The sequence below is a fragment of the Podarcis raffonei genome, chromosome 6 (assembly GCF_027172205.1).
Source record: "Podarcis raffonei isolate rPodRaf1 chromosome 6, rPodRaf1.pri, whole genome shotgun sequence".
NCBI lineage: Eukaryota > Metazoa > Chordata > Lepidosauria > Squamata > Lacertidae > Podarcis > Podarcis raffonei.
Window position 1 is genome coordinate 58,595,139 of NC_070607.1, and position 21,515 is coordinate 58,616,653.

The window sequence follows — 21,515 nt, forward strand, 5'->3', positions numbered from 1 at the left end:
TCTGTTCCCCTCACTGCTCCCCCAACAATGGACCTGTTTCCTAGGATTGAAGAGCAGTGAATGTTAGTACATTAAAAGTATTACACCTCTTTGCCTTCAGGCTTAGAAGATAGAAGATAATTAGGTATGGCCTGGCATGCTTTACATGTCTTGCTATACATTGGACATGTCTTATGTCTGATCTTTGTAAGCTGTTCTGGGAACCCTTCTGGCTAAAGAGCAGGGTACACATGGCTTTAAAGAATGATCCCAAGGTCCATCTAGTCCAGCTGCCAACTTTCAGTTTCTGATGTTGGACAGCCAGGTACCTTTTAATACTCAAGAGTGAGACATGGTGTTGATGTCCGGTCTTTGTTGTACTTTTGAGTCTGAGCAAGAATCTCTCATTCCTAATTGTTTTGGCTAAAGATCATTGTTAGACATAATCCATGATGGATTTTAGTGGCAATGGTGCACATTGCAGTTTGCACCAAGATAAATGAAGCTTATCAATGAAGCACCTGGCATTTAATCATGTTTATTCTGTTTCTTTCAAGCCATGTGAACCTGAAGTCCCCCCCCCCAAAGGAACTGTGTTTGTTAATTGGAGCAGGGGTGGAAAGGCCTTCAGACTTTTGAACTTTGTGTGGTAAACCCTCATTCATTCTCTAATGGCTGTTATCTATGCATTACCATAGGGGTTACCTAACTGAACATTCCTGCATATGGAAAACTAGTATTTCCGGGAGAAAGTGCAGCTAGAGCCTTCCTGACAGCTCAGTTTTCTACGTGCAGGAAATTTTTGTGCATGGAGAGAAGCATTAAGTCACATATGCCTCATCTAATTAAGGTTCAATTACGAATTAGGCAGCATTGCCTGATTCTTTCCTCTGCATGTTTTCTTTCCCACCCAAACCAGTGTGGGCAAGTTGCAGACAGAAGGAAGAACACTTGGAAATATTGTTGCCTTAATTCTTTCCCCTCCAGTCTTTTCTCAGCATCACAGGCCTGTTTATTGAGACAGTGTCATCATAAATCTGTGTTTAGAAAAGGAAGTTATTGGCTGTGTACACATTACTGTTTACTCTGGCTACAGTGCATTTCCACTGCTTGTTTTTGAATTCATGTACACATATTACCTAAGATCCAGAGTTATACTGTAGTGTCTTGTACAATACTGTGTTTTTATGTGGTTTCCTTCAATCCAACGTGAGCACGGTTTCCTTATTCAAGTTGCATGGAATCCCAGGTGTGTCCATTTGTGAAGACTACCTTTCCATCTGGATTTCTGGGGGCAGAGGCAGGGCAGGGAAACCAACCAGGCAGTACCATCAGGTGAAGACACCATCACCCAGTCTCTACCCATTGGTATGGGTGACTTCAGTGCACATGAACCCATGCTGATATGTACAGCAGCAAGCAAATTTGACTTGAAATGCAGTGAGAAAAAACAACCTTGCTTCATTTTAAGCCGGTAAAGTGTACACAGCCAATGTCTGTCTGAATTTATATCTTCAGTGAAGGGGTTCTTTTGTTGCCTGAATAGCAGAGTTGTCCAAAATTCAAAGTAAGTGTAGATCAAGCAAAATAAAGATAAAAGTGTATTCAAGAATTTGAAAAGAATATTGTGTGTTAAACGTGTTACCATTTGAAGAGAGAGGATATTGTGCCTATTTAATACAGATCTGTCCTCCTAAAGAGCAGCTGTTCTTTCATATGTTGTGCATATTCTGATTAATTAGAACTAGATTTTGACCTTTACAAGCTTTAGATATCACTTGTAGTTCTGAGCTTGGAATATTTATTTGAAGCATTTATAACCCACTCTTCAGTCAAACATGCTTCCAGGATGGCATATGAAAAACAGTAGTAAGACTGTCCCTGTTCTCAGGCTTAGAATCCAAAAAGACATGACACAAAATGAAAAGGGGATAGGTGGGGAGGTGAGGGGGAAAAACACAAGCCATCTTTCATGGATGCTTTAGCTGAAATTCTTGCATCGCAGTGGTTTGGACTCGATGGCCCTCGGGTCCCTTCCAACTCTTAAGATTCTATAAGCTTGGACACTAGTTCTTCTAGTTATAGCTGTTATAACACAGGCATGTAGTCCTACAGTTATATAGCTCTGCCTGTATGGGAGTGTAACTGCTCTCAATCAAATCTGGGAGCAGAACTGGTGGCAATGTCTGGGGCGTGGCAGATAGAAGTTAGAGTTGTTTCTGTGATGCAGTTCTTTCCTCAGACAGGTGACCTGATGGAAGGTGGGCTCTTCACAGGAGAGGTACTTGATGGAGTCACCAAAGTCAGTGGCAATTAGTTTAGTTAATGCACTTTATTAAATCTGCATGTTGCTTCCCAATATAAAAAGTCCTATAGCAATTAACATCCATTAAAAAACACACAAATACATATTAAAAACAAATGTAACAATATAGTACAATATATCATCACTGTTTCCCAAATGGCCAGGAAAACAAATAGGTCCTTACCTGGCACTGAAACATTGGTGCTTCCCTGGGACTTCCCTGGGAAGAGCATTCTGGTTTGGGCTGCCTTGGCCTCAACAAAGGGTAACCCCTTCCTGGAAACATTTAACCCACCCCCGATCCGATTGAGGAGCAAGAAATATTGACCAGGTCAGGAGGACACGATAGTTAAATGCCCAGTCCACCAAGCACTGCTGCCTTGTACTTTGGCCAGTGGTGTAGCGTGGGTTGTCAGCACCCGGGGCAAGGCAAGTAATTTGCGCCCCCTAACCCGTGGATTTTAGTAGGGGCAGAGAGCTGCGAGTGCAAGCGCGCCCCCCCCCCAGATGTTGCGCCCGGTGTGGCCGGCCCCCCCTGCACCCCCCACGCTACGCCACTGACTTTGGCTACCTTTTTGTGAGCCTCCTATTGAAATCGGTGAAACTTAAGAGAAGCTGCATGATAGCAGAGTTTACTGTTTCACTCCCCATAGCAAGGTAAGTTTGACTTGTTGCTGTTTGAAAACAATGTCAGAACCTGAATTTTTGCTCAGCTTCAGGTCTCCTTGAGAAAAGAGTAATTTTATTCTTGCTGATGAAAAGAGTTTATTCCCCCTATATCAAGTACTGCAAGATGTCTATTCTTATGTTATAGATTTATAGATTATAACCTTACAAATTGTTCATTGTAAATACAGTAAATACTAAGCAGTGTATATGATGACAAAGACCAAGAGCAATCATTTTGAAGGCATGGGTTTAATTGTAGCTAAAGTCATTGTGTATGGTCTTGTTAATTTGATCTCTGAAAAGAGGACGCCTGTGCAAAGAGAATGCCACATTCATGTTGCATTTCTTTCAAATGTTTGTCTATCCAGTGCTTTCTACTAAAAGTAGAACTGGAAGGTCAACTTTGATTTACCATGCAGATTCCACATAATTCAATTTTAAGAATACAAAACACAAGCTTGGCTGGCATAAGTAACAATTCCTGACCTAGAAAAGATTAAATTAAGGTTTAAACAATTGCACTATCTCTGCTAGAGATGAGAAATAGCTGGCTACACCCAGGGCATCTGGGGACTTAAAATGTGAATTTAAATATGAACTTTTAGCAAGGACACCTGTCAGTCTTCTATTCTTGAACTGAGTTGAATATATCATGTAAAATGTATCAAGCAGTTAGTAGTTATATGGCTGACATTGATTTGAAGGAAACTTGGCCGTATGCCTGGGAAAGGATCCCCATATTGAGGTCTGCTTAATTGTATGCTCAGTTGTGTTCAGCGCACAGTGCATCACAGTTCATATCCTTACTTAGACCAAGAGCAACACCTAGGGCAGTGTTTTGCCAAAGACCCCACAGAGAGCATCACGTATGTATTCATTATGTGCCACCCTCTTCCTGCTTTAATGGTATTTCTAATGTCCTAAAACATTGGCTATGAGAACCTTAATGTTGGTGGACATGAAAGTCATGAAAAGTACCCTAATGCTGAAAGGGCTGAAGTGATGAGTTGGGTCCTCTCTTTTTTCTGCCAGTCTGTGCTTCTATACCTCAGGGAGTCCATTGTTTACTTTCTCTTAGTAAATGAAACTCCATAGCCCTAATCTCCATGAAAATGAAAGCATTAAGCTTGATTAAAGCTTGCGAAAGAGCATAATGAGATCTACTTGAAAATGTGCACGGAACTCAGAGTCCCTATTAATATCTCAGTCATAGTAGCCCAGTTATACTATTTGGTTTCCTGAAATGTCTCTCCATACCTAAGGCTGAGTCTCTAAAGATAATATATTTCTGTGCTCAGTAGAGCAAGGAGCAAGCTAGTAGTTCAGAGTGTTTTAAGATCAGCAGTCCAATCTGAACCAGGAAGATAAAGTGTGACCTCTGGTAAGCAGTGATTGCAGTAGTTATTAAGTGAGGTTAAGCTGGTTATTACTCCCTAGGATTGCATTTTGGCTTGTTGCTCTCTTCCAAGTGAGAGGCTGGATTTTGAAGCAGTGGCTGTCAAACAATGCAAGACATGGGCCATGCCTACAGTTTCAGCTCTGACTTTCCTGTTACTTGAATGCAAGGAATAAATATCTCTATTTAGCTAGGAGGAGGGGGCTGCTACGATTGAAGAAGGCAACACTCTGTGTGATGTGGGTGGAAGAGGGGGAGGTGGAAGCCCTGCTTGGCAATTTCTATGCATTACCGGAGGCAAGAATCACACATACTTTTCATGAATAATTTTTGATCATTCAATTCACTAGGGAATCCCTGTGCATAAATGCAGGTTGTTATGGATACAAGAAACTGCCTTGCTCCCCATGGATTGTAACAAATGGATTGTGTTGCTATTATGGAGGACTGTGTAATTTTTATTTTTTTTATTTTTGCAAAGCATCCCAAAAGAATAAAAATCTCGGTAGCCTCATAAAAGGTTCAATAAAAAAAAACTATTTAAATTTCAAAGTCATGGGTTTTCAGGGGTTTTAGGGCATTCTTTAGTTACAATAAAAAGTATCTCTACTGAAATGTTGATCATGTAATAAGTCCTCTGATCTAGCGGTTTGCTTTGTAACTATGACTGTAGCAGTGTTGCTTTAAAATACTATTCCCTAACTAATATCTTTAGTTAGCAGCTTCTAGTTTATTTGTCAGAAGTTCAGACTGTGACTTGGCACTTGAGATAATATTTGCCTCCATCATGGACTGAGCAAGTTTCAGCTGCTTGGCCCCACTCCCTTGCCTCAGAAGAGCTCAATGGGTTTGCCTAGTGGGTAGTGGGCAGGATCCTGGCACCATGTGGACACCAACAATATTTCTGTTTCTGATACTACATTGATTTTATTATATTGTGGAGATCTTTTGTAAGTCACTTTGAGAGCCGCTAGGGCAGGCATGGCCAAACTTGGCCCTCCAGATGTTTGGGGAGTACAGTTCCTATCATCCCTGACCACTGGTCCTTTTAGCTAGGGATGATGGGAGTTGTAGTCCCAAAACATCTGAAGGGCCAAGTTTGGTCATGGCTGCTCTAGGGGCTATAAAGTGGAGCATAGGTATTTTGAATGAATGAATGAATGAATGAATGAATGAAAGCTTTCCAAAGCAGGGATGGATCATATGCAATTGTAGGGAGTTGATTAGTATTTTGGATTTCCATTTGACTTTTGAGTATTGACTGAAAACAAAACTATGTCCAAGAAGCCACATTGCTGACTCAAACACATGAATTGTCTCTTCCTTTGGTGCACTCAACATTTTGCTGTAGGTGAGTTCTTGGGATTACTATCTAGCCGACTGAACTAAAACTGAAATGTCCAAGTTTAACAATAATATAGCATATTGAAGGTTTTGTTTAGTCATTTGCACTACTATCTGACCAGATATGAGGATTGATTTATCAGAATGACTGTGGAGCTCAGTATGCAAAAAGATGCACTTTTAGAGAGCCTAACATTTCCCCATTTGGAACAAGAATATAGGAAGTGCCTTGTCAAATTATTGGTTCACCTGGCTCATTATTGTCTACACAGTGAATGGCAGTAGCTATCCAGTGTCTCAGACATGTGTCTTTCCCAGCTCAACTTGGAAAAGCCAGGAATTGAACCTGGGACATTAAGCATCATCAGGTTTGATAGCCAGCATATGACTGTAATTGGTAGTGTAAGTAAGGAGGACTCCTCCATTGGGAGAAGGAGCTGTACCAGTGTGCGCAACTACAAACAAGATTAGCATCAGCCCTTTCTTTGTCATCCCCCATATGCCCAGAAGGAGCATTTATTTGCTGGCCTTGAAAGACGAGCTGAACTCACTGTTTTTTTCTGTGGCAGGCTCTGCTTCAGTACATTTATTAGGTCTTTAGGCCATCCCCTCAAGGGATGCAAATGGTTTTAAATAGGCATGATGACCTATATCACAATTCAAGGTGAAAGCAGGTCAAAAGGAATATGCCGGTGGATTTAACCGCACTAATCTGGTAAACTGAAATTAACTCCCAGCCTTTCCCTTTCTTGGCCACAGTCCCTTGTTTGCTCGTAGGTTACCCAGACAAGGATTCAGAGTATGTGCCAGCCACATTGTAGTCTTTATTGAAAGGACAGACAAGTCTATATTAAAAGAAATCTGGGGGATATTCAGTCCAAATGTAATGATTGGTTAATAGTAGGCCAGCGATGGGGCAGAAATTTGCCTGTAAGGCAATAGTCATATTGAGCAAGTGTGGTCTAATGTGTTGTACTTAGACCCAGAAGATCTAAGTTCAGATCCTTGTGAACCATGATGCTCACCCAGACATTACACTATATGCATGCACTTTCAGCATAATTTACAGGTTTGTCATGAGAATAAAATGGAGAAAATCCATGTATACAGAGCATCTTGGGGGATGGGTGGGATAAAAATAAAATGAATACTAACAAATACTTCTGTTTGCTTCTTTAAAACAAAAATTGAGAGTTGATGTGCACTCCAGTATTAGAGGGAGGATGCTTTAAAAAGTACCACATAATGGTGGCTCATCACTGAGAGCTGACCAATGACCCATATAGTTCATCATGCTGTTCTCCAACTAGCTAGTTAGGGGAAGTCCGCAAGCGTGACATGAGTACAGTAATGTTCTTCCTACTTAGAACTCTTTTTCCTGGAGACGTCCATGGCAAATCATTCAAATCAGCCATATTTCCCTTTCTAAGGGAAAGTCTGTTTCATCTTATCAGGACAGGTAACTTTCAAAGGACTTGAACTCTTAAGGTTCATCCTTACTTTACACTGTAGATAGTGATCTCTTTAAAAATTATATATTTCTATCGGGTTCCTGCACTAAAGCTCTGCTGCGATGAAAGAAATGATTTGTAAGCTGCAGCGTCTAAGATTGCATTTGGCTTTGCCGATCCACTGTATATTTTCAGAGAGCCATTTGAGCAGTGTTGGACACACATTTGACTTCTGGGACCTTAAGGGTGTGGGGTTATATCATTATTTGTGATACACTGACTAAGGTTGCAGTTCTTTGTATATATGTTAGAAAATAAATTATTCAATTGATTTCAGTGGGGCTCCTTTCCCATCAAACACTGAGGCAATAAGGCAGGAAGAGATTTGAGAACCATGTTTCTAAGGAATATAACACATTTCTCCCAGCAGAAAAAGATTAAAGCAACAAAGAGCTGGGGTATGAATACATGAATTGTTCTTTGACTTTTCATTCTGCCTAGCTCCTCTTGTCTGCAGATATTATTAGAATTTTATGCATGTTTGAGAATGAGGGAGTCTGTGCAATTGTTTGGCATCCAGCTGTCACGTGACACCCCACTTAAAACGCTCAATAGAAAATTCTTGAGTTCCCACCCACCTGCCCTCCAATAATTGGTTTTAGCCAAACGGAAACTTTATATATCTTCTGCAAAGTATGGAAATGTTTATGTAGATAAGGAAAAAAAATGTTGTCCTCCAGTAACAAGCATATAATTTGTTTATAATCCACTAAATAATGCCAGACAATAATGCCAGACACATTTTCTAAAGCAAAATGATCTAGTATTCTATAGTAACAACTGAATTTCATCACTTTTTCTATAATTAGCAATGCTTGTTAAGGGCCAGATTGCACGGTGTGATAAATATGGTTTTTAAAAAGCAGACAAACTCACCATTTTTGTTTTGGATAAAAAACAGCCAGGGCTGCCCAGTCCAGAGTGTGCTGTTGATCTGGATTGGAGCTTTATGCTGTTTTCCTGACAAAAATACTCCCCACCAGCTGCTAATGGCCCCTGAAAATTCAATTTGCATTGAAAAGCACATCTGGGGGCAAATAACAGCCAAGGAACTTTTCAGCAAGAAACTGGCACCAAGTCCGGAGCTCAGTGAGACGAGAAGTTCTTATATTGATTTCAACTCCCCTCAGTTTCAGCCAACATGGTCAATGGTCAAGGACATGGGTAGGCAAACTAAGGCCCGGGGGCCGGATCCAGCCCAATTGCCTTCTCAATCCAGCCCGTGGATGGTCCAGGATTCAGCATGTTTTTACATGAGTAGAATGTCTCCTTTTATTTAAAATGTATCTCTGGGTTATTTGTGGGGCCTACCTGGTGTTTTTACATGAGTAGAATGTGTGCTTTTATTTAAAATGCATCTCTGGGATATTTGTGGGGCATAGGAATCAGTTCATTTTCCCCTCAAAATATAGTCCAGCCCCCTACAAGGTCTGAGGGACAGTAGACCAGCCCCCTGCTGAAAATGTTTGCTGACCCCTGGTCAAGGATGATGGCAATTCTAGTCCAACAAAAGCTGGAGGCTATCATTTTTATAGTTATAATTTTAAATAACTGCTGTGCATCTCATTCTACTCTAAGTAGCTTGGTTTGGGCCCAGGTGTGGTTAAAAGTAATTAAGCAATAACTAGTCTGTGTGAAGTGCTCCTAGGAAAAAGCCCATATTGTTTGAACATCATTTGCATTAATCCATCTATTGGCTAAAGACCCCTTGATACATTAGCTAAAAGAATTGGTGGTTTTATGGCACACCGTATTACCTTGCATAAACTGAGCAGAATGGCCATTAAAAATCCTGACATTAGGTATTTGGTACCAGGGTGTATGTTTGACTTGCAGCATATATGGAAGAATATGTATTAAATGGGGAGTCACAGCCAGCAGCAATTCAACCCTAGCTCTTAAGCAAGCAGAGTTGATCTGTCATTTATTTGCTAATAAAAAAGCTTTGTTAGTAGGATTGATGCAAAAGTTCAGTCTCTTTTTGGTTATGAAACTGCAACAAATTAAATGGGAATCCATCAGTGACTGGTCTGAGAATTACTAAACATACCATAAACAGGAGATGGCAACAAGGTATAACTTTGCACGTTGGGAAAAAATGGTTTCTCATATTTAAGGAATGTGGTGCTTACAATGACTTTTAAAGTTTAATGCTTAAGAAAGTTTTTCATTCGAAAGAACTCTGTTTCCATGTTGGCACTAACATAAAGGTCAGGTTTCTCGTTCTCCTTTCCCCAAGTGTGTCACTTGGATGCTCCAATTTCTGGGCAGATTAACAGGAAAAACTTGGCGTGCAGGAGAACATGCTGTTAGTAAAGGGCAGGGCAAACCTATTCTCTAATTATGCTGGAGAGGGAAGCGATAACGCTGGCACTGTGCTGGTGGAAAGTCCACCTTGTCCTGTGCATGTTGCCAGAACAGGAGCAGAAGGGGAAAACACACAATCAGAAAATAAATAATCATAGGATTGTAGAGTTGCTCACTGAATCCATGGAAACAAAGCTTGCTAGTGGCAACCAATCTGGGACAGTGCTGACGATGTTGACTAGCCACAGTGATGGGGACACACCCACCCAGTAATACTTCTGTATCATCATAAAACCATGCTAGAGGGCTGCTACTCAATCAGACCCAGTGGCCCAGCCAACAGGAACACTGTTCAGCCAGGCCCTGGTATTCCTGTTGACAGGGGTTCAAATCTCCTTAAAGGGGATGAAAAAAGAAAAGCAGGAATAGGGAGAGCCTATGCAACTCATGCAGTTTCCGTGGCAAGATGTCTGCAGGAAATAGTTGTCCCTCTTGGGATAAATGTTTGTGACCCTCCGAGGGAGTTGATAGGAAGGCCACCAGAATAATAGAGACAAATGTTCTTGCTCATCTTTTGCATACCTTACCAAAAACCAAAACAAAAACCCCACAATCCACATCTTATGCTGCAGACAGCAGACACAGCTTCCAGAACTCAAACCCACACTGTAAGTGTCACAGAACAGTTCCTAACTTCTCAACTGCAGCAACAGATAGGCTTCAGACACATCATGGGATATATGTCTCTCCACACCTTCAGTTTCGGGATCCAGTAAGAAATGGCAGAAGCACTGGGGCTGCAGGAGGGTCTGGTCTCGTGGAACAGTGTGTGTTTTATGTGCTGGAAGTCCCTTGGTGAACTCCATTAGCAAAAAGAGGGAGGGCCCCCACAGCCAGGATATCTAAGCCATTCAGGTGGAGTGCTGCCTGAGTCAGTAGTCCGGCTTCTGCAAGGGCCAACCAGCCAGCCCTTATGGTTGATGTAAGTGATCCTGCCCCACCCCATGTTTTTGTCTGATAAGCCAGCCTTGTCAGGTAGCCCCCCACCAGGGCATCAGCATCCTTTCCCTGGCAGCAGCAAACTCATCCCACAGTGCAACCTGAGATGCCTTTTTAGGCCAGAGGACACATTTAGAATTTTGAGAAAGTGCTGTAGAAGCCAGTCACAATAATGGTTGCTGTTGGGAGCTGGGTGGCAAGTCACAAAAAGGCTGCCATACATGAAAGCACAGGAAAAGAGTCAGGGCCTCACAATGGCATGGGCATCTCATCACCCACCACCACCAATAGGGGGAAACACAGCTACATCAGCCATCATCGTGCTCCCTCACAAATAGAAGCTCTTTGCATCTCTTCAGAATGGATGGGAGGGTGGATGTCTAGTCCTGGTATCCAATTACATGTGGGCATGTTTAAGGAAGTGTTTTTGATTAATACAGGAGAGGCTGAGCCAGTGCAAACTGGAACTGAACAGGAAGAGCAAACAGTCACTCATGTGTTAGATTCTTAAGGAGATATGTACTGAGACATTTTGTGAGTGCCATAGGAGGAACTGGTGGGCATGCTGGTGCCTGCAGGAACCATGTTGGTGAGACTTGATTATTGTTTCCAGCCAGCACCCCCACTGTCTCCCCTTTTGCTGCACAAGCCAGTTGTTTTTCCTACCATTTTCACACTTATATGTGCCACAGAATTTCTCTGAAGCATTTGTCATACTTGATGATAATGATGGCAGATGTGCTGAGTGGACCCGGGAGCTGCCTTGCCACCAAATGTTCTCTTCAGATTGCAAGGCAACATTTAAATGAGAGAATCTATGCATAGCAATGAATTTATTTATTTTTTACTCTTTTGTATGTTGAAATACTTGGCTCTTCCAAGAAAACCATCTCAGTTTTTGGCCTCTCCCTTTCTTCAGGTACCTTGAAAAGCATATTAAACCACTCATGGTTGCTGGGCAAAACATGAGAGTGCCATCTTTGGTTGATCTGCTGGGCCTTCTCTGAAGCATTTTCCACCATCAGAGAAAAGATACAGAGATCAATGGGCCTGAAATCCATCCAGTAAACTTATCCCTGTATTTATATGTTGTGGCAAGATATATTAGTTCAACACTACAGTCGTTTGATCCCACAGGAGAGAAAAGCCACTTGTGCCTACTTCGTTAAGCTAATGCCAATCGCTTGAGCCAATTAACAGTAATTAAACTGGTTGGATGGGATTCAAAAACCAGATGGGGTGGGATGGGATGTGTTGGAAACCCTTTCTGTGTTACCAGGATGCAAATAAATAGTGAGAAAATATTCAGTTCCCAAAAGTCAGAGACTTTGAAGAAAACAACCTGCTATTTGGCAGTGAGGAAGATTAACTGTTTTATGATGCTAAGTAAGGAATGATATTAGGAGAAAGTGGAATAGATAAGGGATGCTGGTATGCATTTCTCTTCCCAGAAGTCTGTGTATGGTGTAAATAACGTTGAAATTGAGCCTTGGTAAAGGAAACTCTGGAAGAGGAGTGGTATGCATAAACAAAGGCCAGAGTTTATTCTCTACTTTCTTAGTGTTCAGAAGCATCTGAGTAAGTACAGTGGTACCTCGCAAGACGAATGCCTCGTAAGACGAAAAACTCGCAAGACGAAAGAGTTTTTTGTTTTTTGAGTTGCTTCGCAAGACGAATTTCCCTATGGGCTTGCTTTGCAAGACGAAAACGTCTTGCGAGTTTGTTTCCTTTTTCTTAAAACCGTTAATACCCAGGGAATCCGTGCTTCACAAGACGAAAAAACTCGCAGAACGAATTAATTTCGTCTTGCGAGGTACCACTGTATCTCTTTCTTACCATAACTTTGGATCAAGAGTCCACCTTTAAATCACAAATGTTAACACACACACATGATTATGAGAGAGATCTGCTAAGTCACCAACCTGAATCTTTGTAAAACTGTTTCACAATTTTTAAAGAATGAAGCAACACAAACATCCATGAATTAAACATTCAAGTAAACAAACAGTCCAGTGTGTGTATGTCCCCGCCCCATGAGCTCAATGATTCATTCTGTTCAAGCTACTATTTAAATATATTTGAGGAGGGAGTGTAAACAGTTGCACTCTCAAGCAAGATGGGAGGGATGGAGATTGTGGAACAGCACATGTCTATATCAAAAGACAATTGTTTTAATCTCCCAAATAGTATATGCTTGAAGTTGGTTTCACCATCAGATGAGCATTCTAGGGATGGAAGAGAAATTGGTTTGGGCTGTATTTCAAACTGAACCAACCCAATTCACCAGTCCTGGAAGCGGATCAGAACGCAGATAGATCACATATCTTTTCAAATTTTGCAAAGCAGCTTTGGTTCAAGAAATGCTCACAAGAATGTGCATTTTATTTGTGGGCGGAACGTATATTTTAGGGAAGCAACTCTAAATGAAAAAGTGTTGTATATCCAATCACAAAGAAACTATTTGAAGATACAGTGGTACCTCAGGTTAAGAACTTACTGGAAATTTGTTCTGGAGGTCTGTTCTTAACCTGAAACTGTTCTTAACCTGAGGTACCACTTTAGCTCATGGGGCCTCCTGATGCCGCCACGCAATTTCTGTTCTCATCCTGAAGCAAAGCTCTTAACCCGATGTACTATTTCTGGGTTAGCGGAGTCTGTAACCTGAAGTGTCTGTATCCCGAGGTACTACTGTATACTGAAGCTGGTGAGCCTGATTATATGAGATTTCAGAAGATAGCAGTTAAAAGTGAAAAAGTGTTAACATAAAATACTATTTTTTATTTTTCTTATTTTAGGATTTATAAACCACTCAGCATTCAGAGAATCCCCAAGTGGTTTACGGAGATAGATGTTAAACACAATAGAGAGCATAACATTGTATTAAATCATAAAAAACAAGAATTTAAAATTAGAGAAATAAAATAGACTACCTTGGCTGGAAAGAAAAGTTTTCAACAAATGTTGGAACATAACAATGTTGGGACTTTCTACACTTTTAAGGGAAGAGGATTCCAGAGAACTGGTTTGTTCGAATCACAGCATCCTTTACCACAGGGACGTGTGGTACCATCAACAGATTTTCATTCACAGATCTAAGAGTCCAGGGTGGGATGCAGGGGCACATGTGACTTCTAAGATACCCTAGTCCAGAATCATATAGAGTTTTCTGTACACTAGCAGTAAGTTTATTAGAAGACTGAAGCTAATCAGAAGAAGTGGCATTTACAGAAACAAAGGTCCAAACAGTGACGCCACTGAGTCTATGTTGGTTTTTGAATATTGAAGGAAGGGGAAAGTATGGTTGGCTATGGGTTAAACCAAAGTGGCCTTCACAATATGCTGAATCATGAAGGGACTAGGCAGCATATATCTCAGCACAGGCTGCTTCTCCATTTTCTTGTTTTGATGTACAGTGGTACCTCTAGTTACGAACTTAATTTGTTCCGGAGGTCCATTCTTAACCTGAAACTGTTCTTAACTAGAGGCATGCTTTCGCTATTGGGGCCTCTTGCTGCCACTGGGCCGCCAGCACGTGATTTATGTTCTCATCCTGGAGCAGAGTTCTCAGCTCGAGGTAACTCTTCCAGGTTAGCCGAGTTTGTAACCTGAAGCGTTTGTAACTCAAGGTACCACTGTATTAGCGTATTGCCTTTGGGAGTGAGGGGGCATGCCATCACAGTGGTACCTCACAGTTTAGAAGGTGTTTGAACCAATAGGATGGACAAATAGGATGGACAAAAAAGTTCAGAGATTATTTTAGTGTTTCTCCCCCATGTGACATCTGAAGGCAGTCCTGAGAAGAAAAGCAGGGAGAACTGGAATGGGCATTAGGCTGCTAGGCAGTCTTGTGCTCTTAAAATAACCAGGTAGATGATCCAGTTCTTTTAGCTTTCTCACCACTTCTGCCTGTCTCCCTGAGTTTTCGCTTAATTGTTTCATTTCCCCCACACCCACGTTTGCGCTTTGCAATGTTATCTAAAGGTTGCACGTCAGATAGCTGAAGGATAGAATGTCAGATTCAGTGCTCCTTTAGTCTGTCACAGCTGTTTGAAGGGCCTGGGGTTTTTAAAGAAATGTCAAAGGCATTTTTGCAGCACATGGAAACCAGATGTGCTTTGGGAAAATGGACATCGGGAAGAGGAGGGCAACTTAAATGTGTATTTAATCTTCCTGTTCAAAAGGGTGCACAGTGCTGGGTGGCACTGAGACATGTCTAGAGAACTTTAATAACCATATTGAACTTGGCTAGGATTCTATAGTACCTCTGGACTAGACTCAAATACTTAGCTTTTTCCTGAAATAAGTACAGCTTCCTGGAGTGAATGACCAGACATTTGTAACCATACTGCCATGTAATCATTGCAGTGACTTTACTCTTCTGTGAAAAGACTTCCTTGTTTTTAAGTATAGATTATTATTCACACAAACTGTTTTGCATTTCTGAAAAATTGGTGGAAGAGCAGTATTGCTTGAGGTATGACAACTGTATTTTTACACTGTTAATGCTGTAAATTTACTAGATCTGCTGCTTGGGAAACTTCTCACACTGAAATCTGAGGAGAGACAGATTTCACAAAATATAGTTATACCTAAGGGGTCTTCACAAAGCTGGTCATGCAAGGGCTGAAAGTCTTTAATTTCAAACTCCCATCTTTTGGCAAGGCCTCATCTCTGCTATGGAACAGAGATATAGCCAAGCTTTGCAAGTCTAAATTGACATAAGAAACAGATGTTGTTATTGCCTAAGGCTCAAAAAAAATATGAGTATGCTGTTTGCTTGTTTTTCTCTTTCCCAGAATTTGTTTATTTTCTTGGATAGGACATCATTTCTGACTCAGAATAATTTAGGCATGTTTAGGACAACCCACTATCTTCATAGTAAAACTTGCTTCCAGTGCAGTCTGTGGGACTTGCATCCTGAAAACATATTGAGATTAGAGTTGTTGACCTTGTATTTTCTCATTTCCATCTTTAGCTGAGGGGTGTAAGCATATTCTACCCTAGCTTGAGATAATGGAGCATCCTTGGATGCCCAGACCCTTCTCTCGGCCTTGCTGATGTGGTCCAAAGGAAAGCAGAGCAATACATTTGGCACCAGCTTGACTCCAAGGAGTTGCCAGAAGGAGCTGTAAAAAGTGCTATCCAACTGTCTTAGAAACTCCAGTCTGGGTTTTCATAGGGTTTACCCATTAGCCTTTTCTTCTCCTGAAGATGTGCAGCAAGGCAGCGGGTACATACTTTTCCTTGGGATTTACTCCTGAAGCCTTTCTCATGAATGAGGATAGCTGCAAAGCAGTGGAGGTTTAGGATCAAAGTTTTCCTTCTAGATGGGCTACCTTCCCACATTGATAAGCCCTATTTGCCCCTCACTTCCCTCTACAGCAGTGGTTCTCAACCTGTGGGTCCCCAGATGTTGTTGGACTACAACTCCCATCATCCCTGAGCTCTGGTGATGGGAGTTGTAGTTCAACAATATCTGGGGACTCACAGGTTGAGAAAGGCTGCTCTACAGCATGTGCAGTCACCACGTTCTTGACCATTGGCTAACTATTGGTCTCATCTGCTCAATCTGTCAGAGCCTACCTTCACATGCTGGGACATCCCTAACTCACTGAGGATCTGAGACCCATCAGCTACCTTTACCTGGTTTAGCCGGCCAGTTGAACCCGTTTCTAGGATGTGGCTGCTGTTGCCTAGTGGCAACTTCTAGGAGCTACAGGTGAGAGCTAAGTGCAGGGTGGGGACCAAAGGAGCACAATATATCCCACACCAGAGGTACTACCGTTCCCCTAACACTCAACATGGGTATTTTATGTGCATTTCAGTTTTGTGCATTGCTAGAACATGGAAATCAGTTTTGTAAAGAATGGCTTAAGTGTTTAACAATGTTTAACCATATGTGTCTAGACCGTTACTTCTTTCATTGTTTTTTATGTTATTTTAAGAAAACTGCTGATATACTGAGCTAAAATATGTGAATTTAGTTAGCTTTTATTGGATAGCAAAAAAAGTGATATGAGATCCTGCCTGTAGTTAATTATTCAGACACAGAATGAGAAATTATGAGGACTCCAAAGAATTCAATCCTTGAACCATTTTAGAAACAAAATGTTGCTGTGTATATATGTGAAACCAAATCTGCCTAAAGGAGACATTTGCATTGTGTAGTCACAGGTTAAAGTCTTTGCTGTTGTATGGAATTGCTTCCCTCACAGATGTCAAATGAAGTGGCTAGCATGTATAAATTAATAATTATTAAAGTTGACAGCTAATAGTTCACACAGGCAGTGACAATGAATCCCCTCATAGAAGTGGAAATGATAATTTGCTTTACTTGGGGCTATTTTTTTAATTTTATTATTAATCTCCCTAGAGCTGCTGAATGAGGGAAAAGTTCACACTCAGACCGGAAGGGTCTTAGACAGGAGGCTTATTGCTATAAGTATTGTAGATACAAGGTGGCCCCATAAGTTGGTTCCTTCTTACCTTTGTTTTATTAAATAGCCATATAACTGATCCTCACAAGAAAGCTATGCGGGTTCATTACTACTGGGCATTTTGCATGATTTAGATAACAGGTTGCCGACACATTTAGGCCCTTAGGCACATCTGCATTTTTGAGTGAGTGCTGTCGTTGCTACTCCTTTCATCACTTATTTCTCTGTGCACCTCAACCCTGATCAGCTCTTCCTCCTTAGAGACAGACAGACAGAAAGAAAGCACATGCATGCACACTTCGCTTTTCTAAGGGATCTGTGTAAAAGTCAAATCTAGTAGAATTAATTTGACCATTGAAGCACATAGAGCTGAAAGACAAAGTAGGGAAGGGTGTCATTCTTCCAACTTCCTCTTTCTGCTCTCTTTCAAGGGAGAACAAAGTAACCATCCTCACCACCTCATGACCAAAAGGGAAGTGAGAAGTGAGGGAGAGGTCAGAGGTTTTGTGACCACCAAGAGAAGACCTTAAGGGCCAATCAACTCTTCTTGGGCAAGGTTCTTGAGCAGGTGGTTGAATACCAGATCCAGGTGCTCTTGGAGGAAACTGATTTTCTGGATGCATTTCAATTTGGGTTTAGGCCTAGTTTTTGCAGAGAAACTGCTTTGGTTGCCCTGTATTCTGTCAGGAGAGAGACAGGAGAAATATGTCTTTATAATTCTTCTTGACTTCTCAGTGGCTTTCGATACCATTGAACATGGTATCATTCTGGAGTGCTTGTCCGAGTCAGGTGGCACTGCTTTGCGGTGGTTCCAGTCCTACTTGGAAGGTCATTTCTAGTGAGTGATGCTTGAAGACTGCTCTTCGGCACTTTGGAGCCTTCAATGTGGGCTTCCTCAGAGTTTGATTTTATCCTGCATGCTGTTTAACATATACATGAAATCACTGAGTGGGATTAGCCAGAGGTTTGGAATACATTGTCAGCAATACTTTACATCTTTACATCTGCAGGTATGGCACTGGATGTGGTGGATCGTTGTCTTATTTCATTAATGGACAGAATGAGAGTTGGTTTGTTATCAGTTTACAAGCTGGGTATTCAGTTTTGTTATTTCTTTCTTGTTCTATAGACTGTTCAGTATTAACCCGGGACTAAGACAAGAGTATTTAAACAAACACCCGGAACCACAGTATTAAGGTAAGACATTCTACTTTATTAAAATAATTCTGAGAATTCCCCCTCCCTACAAGGCCTGTGGTGTGTTAGAACCATTAGACAAGCCATCTCTAGAGGCATAGCCAATAGTACGGGATGATGGGAATTGTAATCCAACAATATCTAAAAACCACCAGGTTGGAGAAGGTGGCATTGGACCTAGAGGAGACCTCCTGCTTATTTAAGTTGAACCTCTGCATCATAACTTTTGTTTGTTCATCCCTGATGCCAGCTTATGTTAGCTCATATGTTTGGAAGAGCCAGAGCTGTCTGTGTAACATTTTAAGGTGTCAAATTAATCTAATGCCTGTTTCACAGGTCATAACTTTGATGAATTTATTCTCAGAACACTGCTATAAGCCAGAGAAGTGCAAACAGCTTTATTTCTCTGTGAGGGGAATGGATCAGAGCAGAAAATTAAACCTTGATCTCTAATTTGACTAGCTTTGTAAATCATATATGCATCCTTACATCAGAAGACTTGGAAAATAGTGGATACTATCCTCATGATGATTGCATGATAATCAGCAATGAGAAAAGTTCAGAATATTCAATAACTGAATGGGAATATGTGGGACATGACAGAGGTATATAAAATTGTGGGTGATGTGGAGCAGGTGGGCAAAGAAAAGTCTTCCCCCCGTCAGAATATTAGAAGCATCAGTGAGTCCTTCATTGATGCTGAATGGTGGGAGATTCAAGAGCAGCCAAATGGAAGTACTTCTTCACACAGTGCATGAACTATGAAATTTGATACTGCAAGATGCTGTGATGGCTGCCAACTTAACAGCTATAATGGCTACTAGTTATGATAACTATGTACTACCTGCAGTGTCAAATGCATCATGCCTCTGACTGCCATTTGCTGGAAATACATCCTAGTAGGAGAGAAGGTGTTGTACTAATGTCCTACTAGTGGTCATCTGTTTGGACACTATGAGAACAGAATACTGGACTAGATAAGCCTTTGGACTGATGAAGCATGGCTTTTCTTGTGTTCTTATTCAACACTGTTCCCAATTCTGAAAGTTCCTTCCAACGCCGGAGTAGACTTGGCAGAAGGAGATGTTTCATGCTTTGAATTTCAAGGGCAGTAAGCATGAGGTGGCTCAGCAGAATATTTCCCCCTCCCTCTCCCACATTGATTACAAATTGTGGGTTTTGCTTCTGGGTTTAATAAATGAGGGCAGTTCATGTCCTTAAATATCCTTATCCTTCATCAGTCTCTTCTTGACATGCTGCACGATCCGTGCAGCCAGCTTTCTAATCTTTCTGATTTCTAATTGGATGCAGAGAAAGGTTAGGGGGCTTTGTGCGATTCTGTCCTCTGCCGCCTCTGAGCATCTTTGGCTGTAGGGATTTGTTGCAGACAGCCACATGAGCCACAGCCTCTGAGAGGCTGAATTAGTTCACAGCTATTCAACCTTGGTTTTGCTCTTCCCCTCCTCCTCCTCCTGCTGCTGCTGCTGCTGCTGCTGCTGCCGCCACCAAGACACAAATTGAAATGTAACCCATGCTCTGGTCACCATTATTTAGCATCACAAACAATGAGCAGAAAGGAGAAGACTGGCCCAGTTACTTTGGTGGATTCAGCCAAATGGATACTTCAGTGCGTTCCATCTGCATCCTTTCAGGACAGTGCTTTGTTTGCATATGTTAACCTTAGCCATGGTTCCATGTGCTCAGCATCTTTAAGCAGATGAGCCAGGAAGGATAGCCAAGCAGTACAGAAAGCAGGATTCGAGAGGAAGCACTATATTAGCAATTCGGAAATCATTATTCAAGCTGTTTGTGAGTTAGAATTTAAATAGAAGATGGTCGTGTCAGATTGCTTACAGCACAAGGCTCTGGTTTAATGGGGGTGGGAGTGTCAAAGGGAGAATTTCTGCACTTGCAGCTTCTTCCAGCACTGGGTGCCCTATGATGTGAGAAGCTACATCTGCTGAAACTTTCATTTCTAAAGAACTGTAAAAGGCATAGAAATTGTCCCATATGCAATGTGTCAGACATGTGCAGACCCTTGGGTGAAATCCCTTAGGATACCATATCCTTTACAGCACACATTTCCTCAAATGTTCATTGCCTCATGAGTGAAAGAGAGTAGCTTAATAATTTTGGTTGTAATGCTTGGGAACTTAAATGGGTTCTTTAAGGTGACACAGACCAAGCAGCAGAGCAAGTGAGCAAGACTCTGAAAGTTGGCCCATCTTTCTCCTTGGACATGCAATGGTTGCTTGAGCTCTTTGACTCATAGTCCTGAATTCAACCTAAGACTGGAGAAAACATTCGCAAGCAGTGATAATCAGGTTTGCCAGGAGCAGTACTTTGGTCCCAGGCCATTTAGGCCTTTATATGCTACTATCAACACCTTGAATTTGGCTCAGTATCTCACTGGCAGCCAGTGCAGTACTTTCAGAACCAGTGACACCATTAGACTTCCCCATTAGCAGGTTAGCCGCTTCACTCTACACTAGCTTCAGTTTCTGGACTGTCTCCAAGGACAACCCCACATACAGTGCATTACAGTAGCCCAGACAGGCCACCAAAGTATGGACAACATTTGCTACCTTTTTGTAGTATTTGAGAAAGTCTTCTGAGATACTGCTGGAAAACTTGCAGGCAAAACTTGTGGCTGTTTTGCATGTGCAGGTGTCACAAAATGTGTTTCTGTGTGCGCAAATACCATGCCCTGGTTCCTTGGACACTGGTTTGTAAATTGCATGGTGGAGAGGTGAAAAATCAGCAACCAAAATCCCAGTGCCCCCTATGTGCCTTCCTTGAGAGAGAAAAACTGTAGAACAGATGGAAGCCAAATAGCATGTGATTGGGAGAGAGAAACCCAGACCTTGCTGCAGCGATTCCGAATGTGAATTTATAGATTAGTAATCGGCTAATTTTAAAATGACAGATGCTGCTGCCTTTAGGGAGAGGCGATGAAGGGTGTTTCCACACATGTTAGCAACCTCATATGTATAGTCTATCTATCTGTGCAGTTCACTTCCTTGATTTGCATTGACTATTTGCAGGGCTAAGGGGAGCTTGGGCAGCATAGTGGTGATTTCCTTTTCATGCAGTGAGGTGAATCTCTTTATTCTACGGAATGGCATCATTTGAAAGCACTGTTGGAGAAGCCCATGGGATAGGGGAGAGAGAGAGAGAGAGAGGGATGAATGTTGCAGTTAATAAATAAATAAATATTTCCCAAGGACCAAAATTTGAAATCCCTTCCCATAGCCCAATCTGCTTTTTACCTGACTGCTGACTATGTTGGCTGGGCTGATGGAAGTTGGAGTTCAATAACATGTGGAAGATCACAGGTTATCTGATTTTGTTTTAGAACCACTACCAGTTGC

The 21,515-nt window shown here is 41.6% G+C and overlaps 1 protein-coding gene across 32 annotated transcripts in view; it reads left to right on the forward strand.

Moving 5' to 3' along the window:
• NFASC (neurofascin) overlaps nucleotides 1-21,515 on the forward strand; it is a 180,941-nt gene that overhangs the window by 34,659 nt on the left and 124,767 nt on the right. For 31 of the 32 annotated variants that reach the window (XR_008331129.1, XM_053393255.1, XM_053393248.1 and 28 more), the window contains one exon: nucleotides 18,077-18,144. The exons of the other annotated variant lie outside the window; for it this stretch is intronic. The gene's annotated coding sequence lies outside the window, so the exon portion shown is untranslated. The remainder of the gene's footprint in view (nucleotides 1-18,076; nucleotides 18,145-21,515) is intronic. 32 annotated transcript variants of the gene reach the window in all.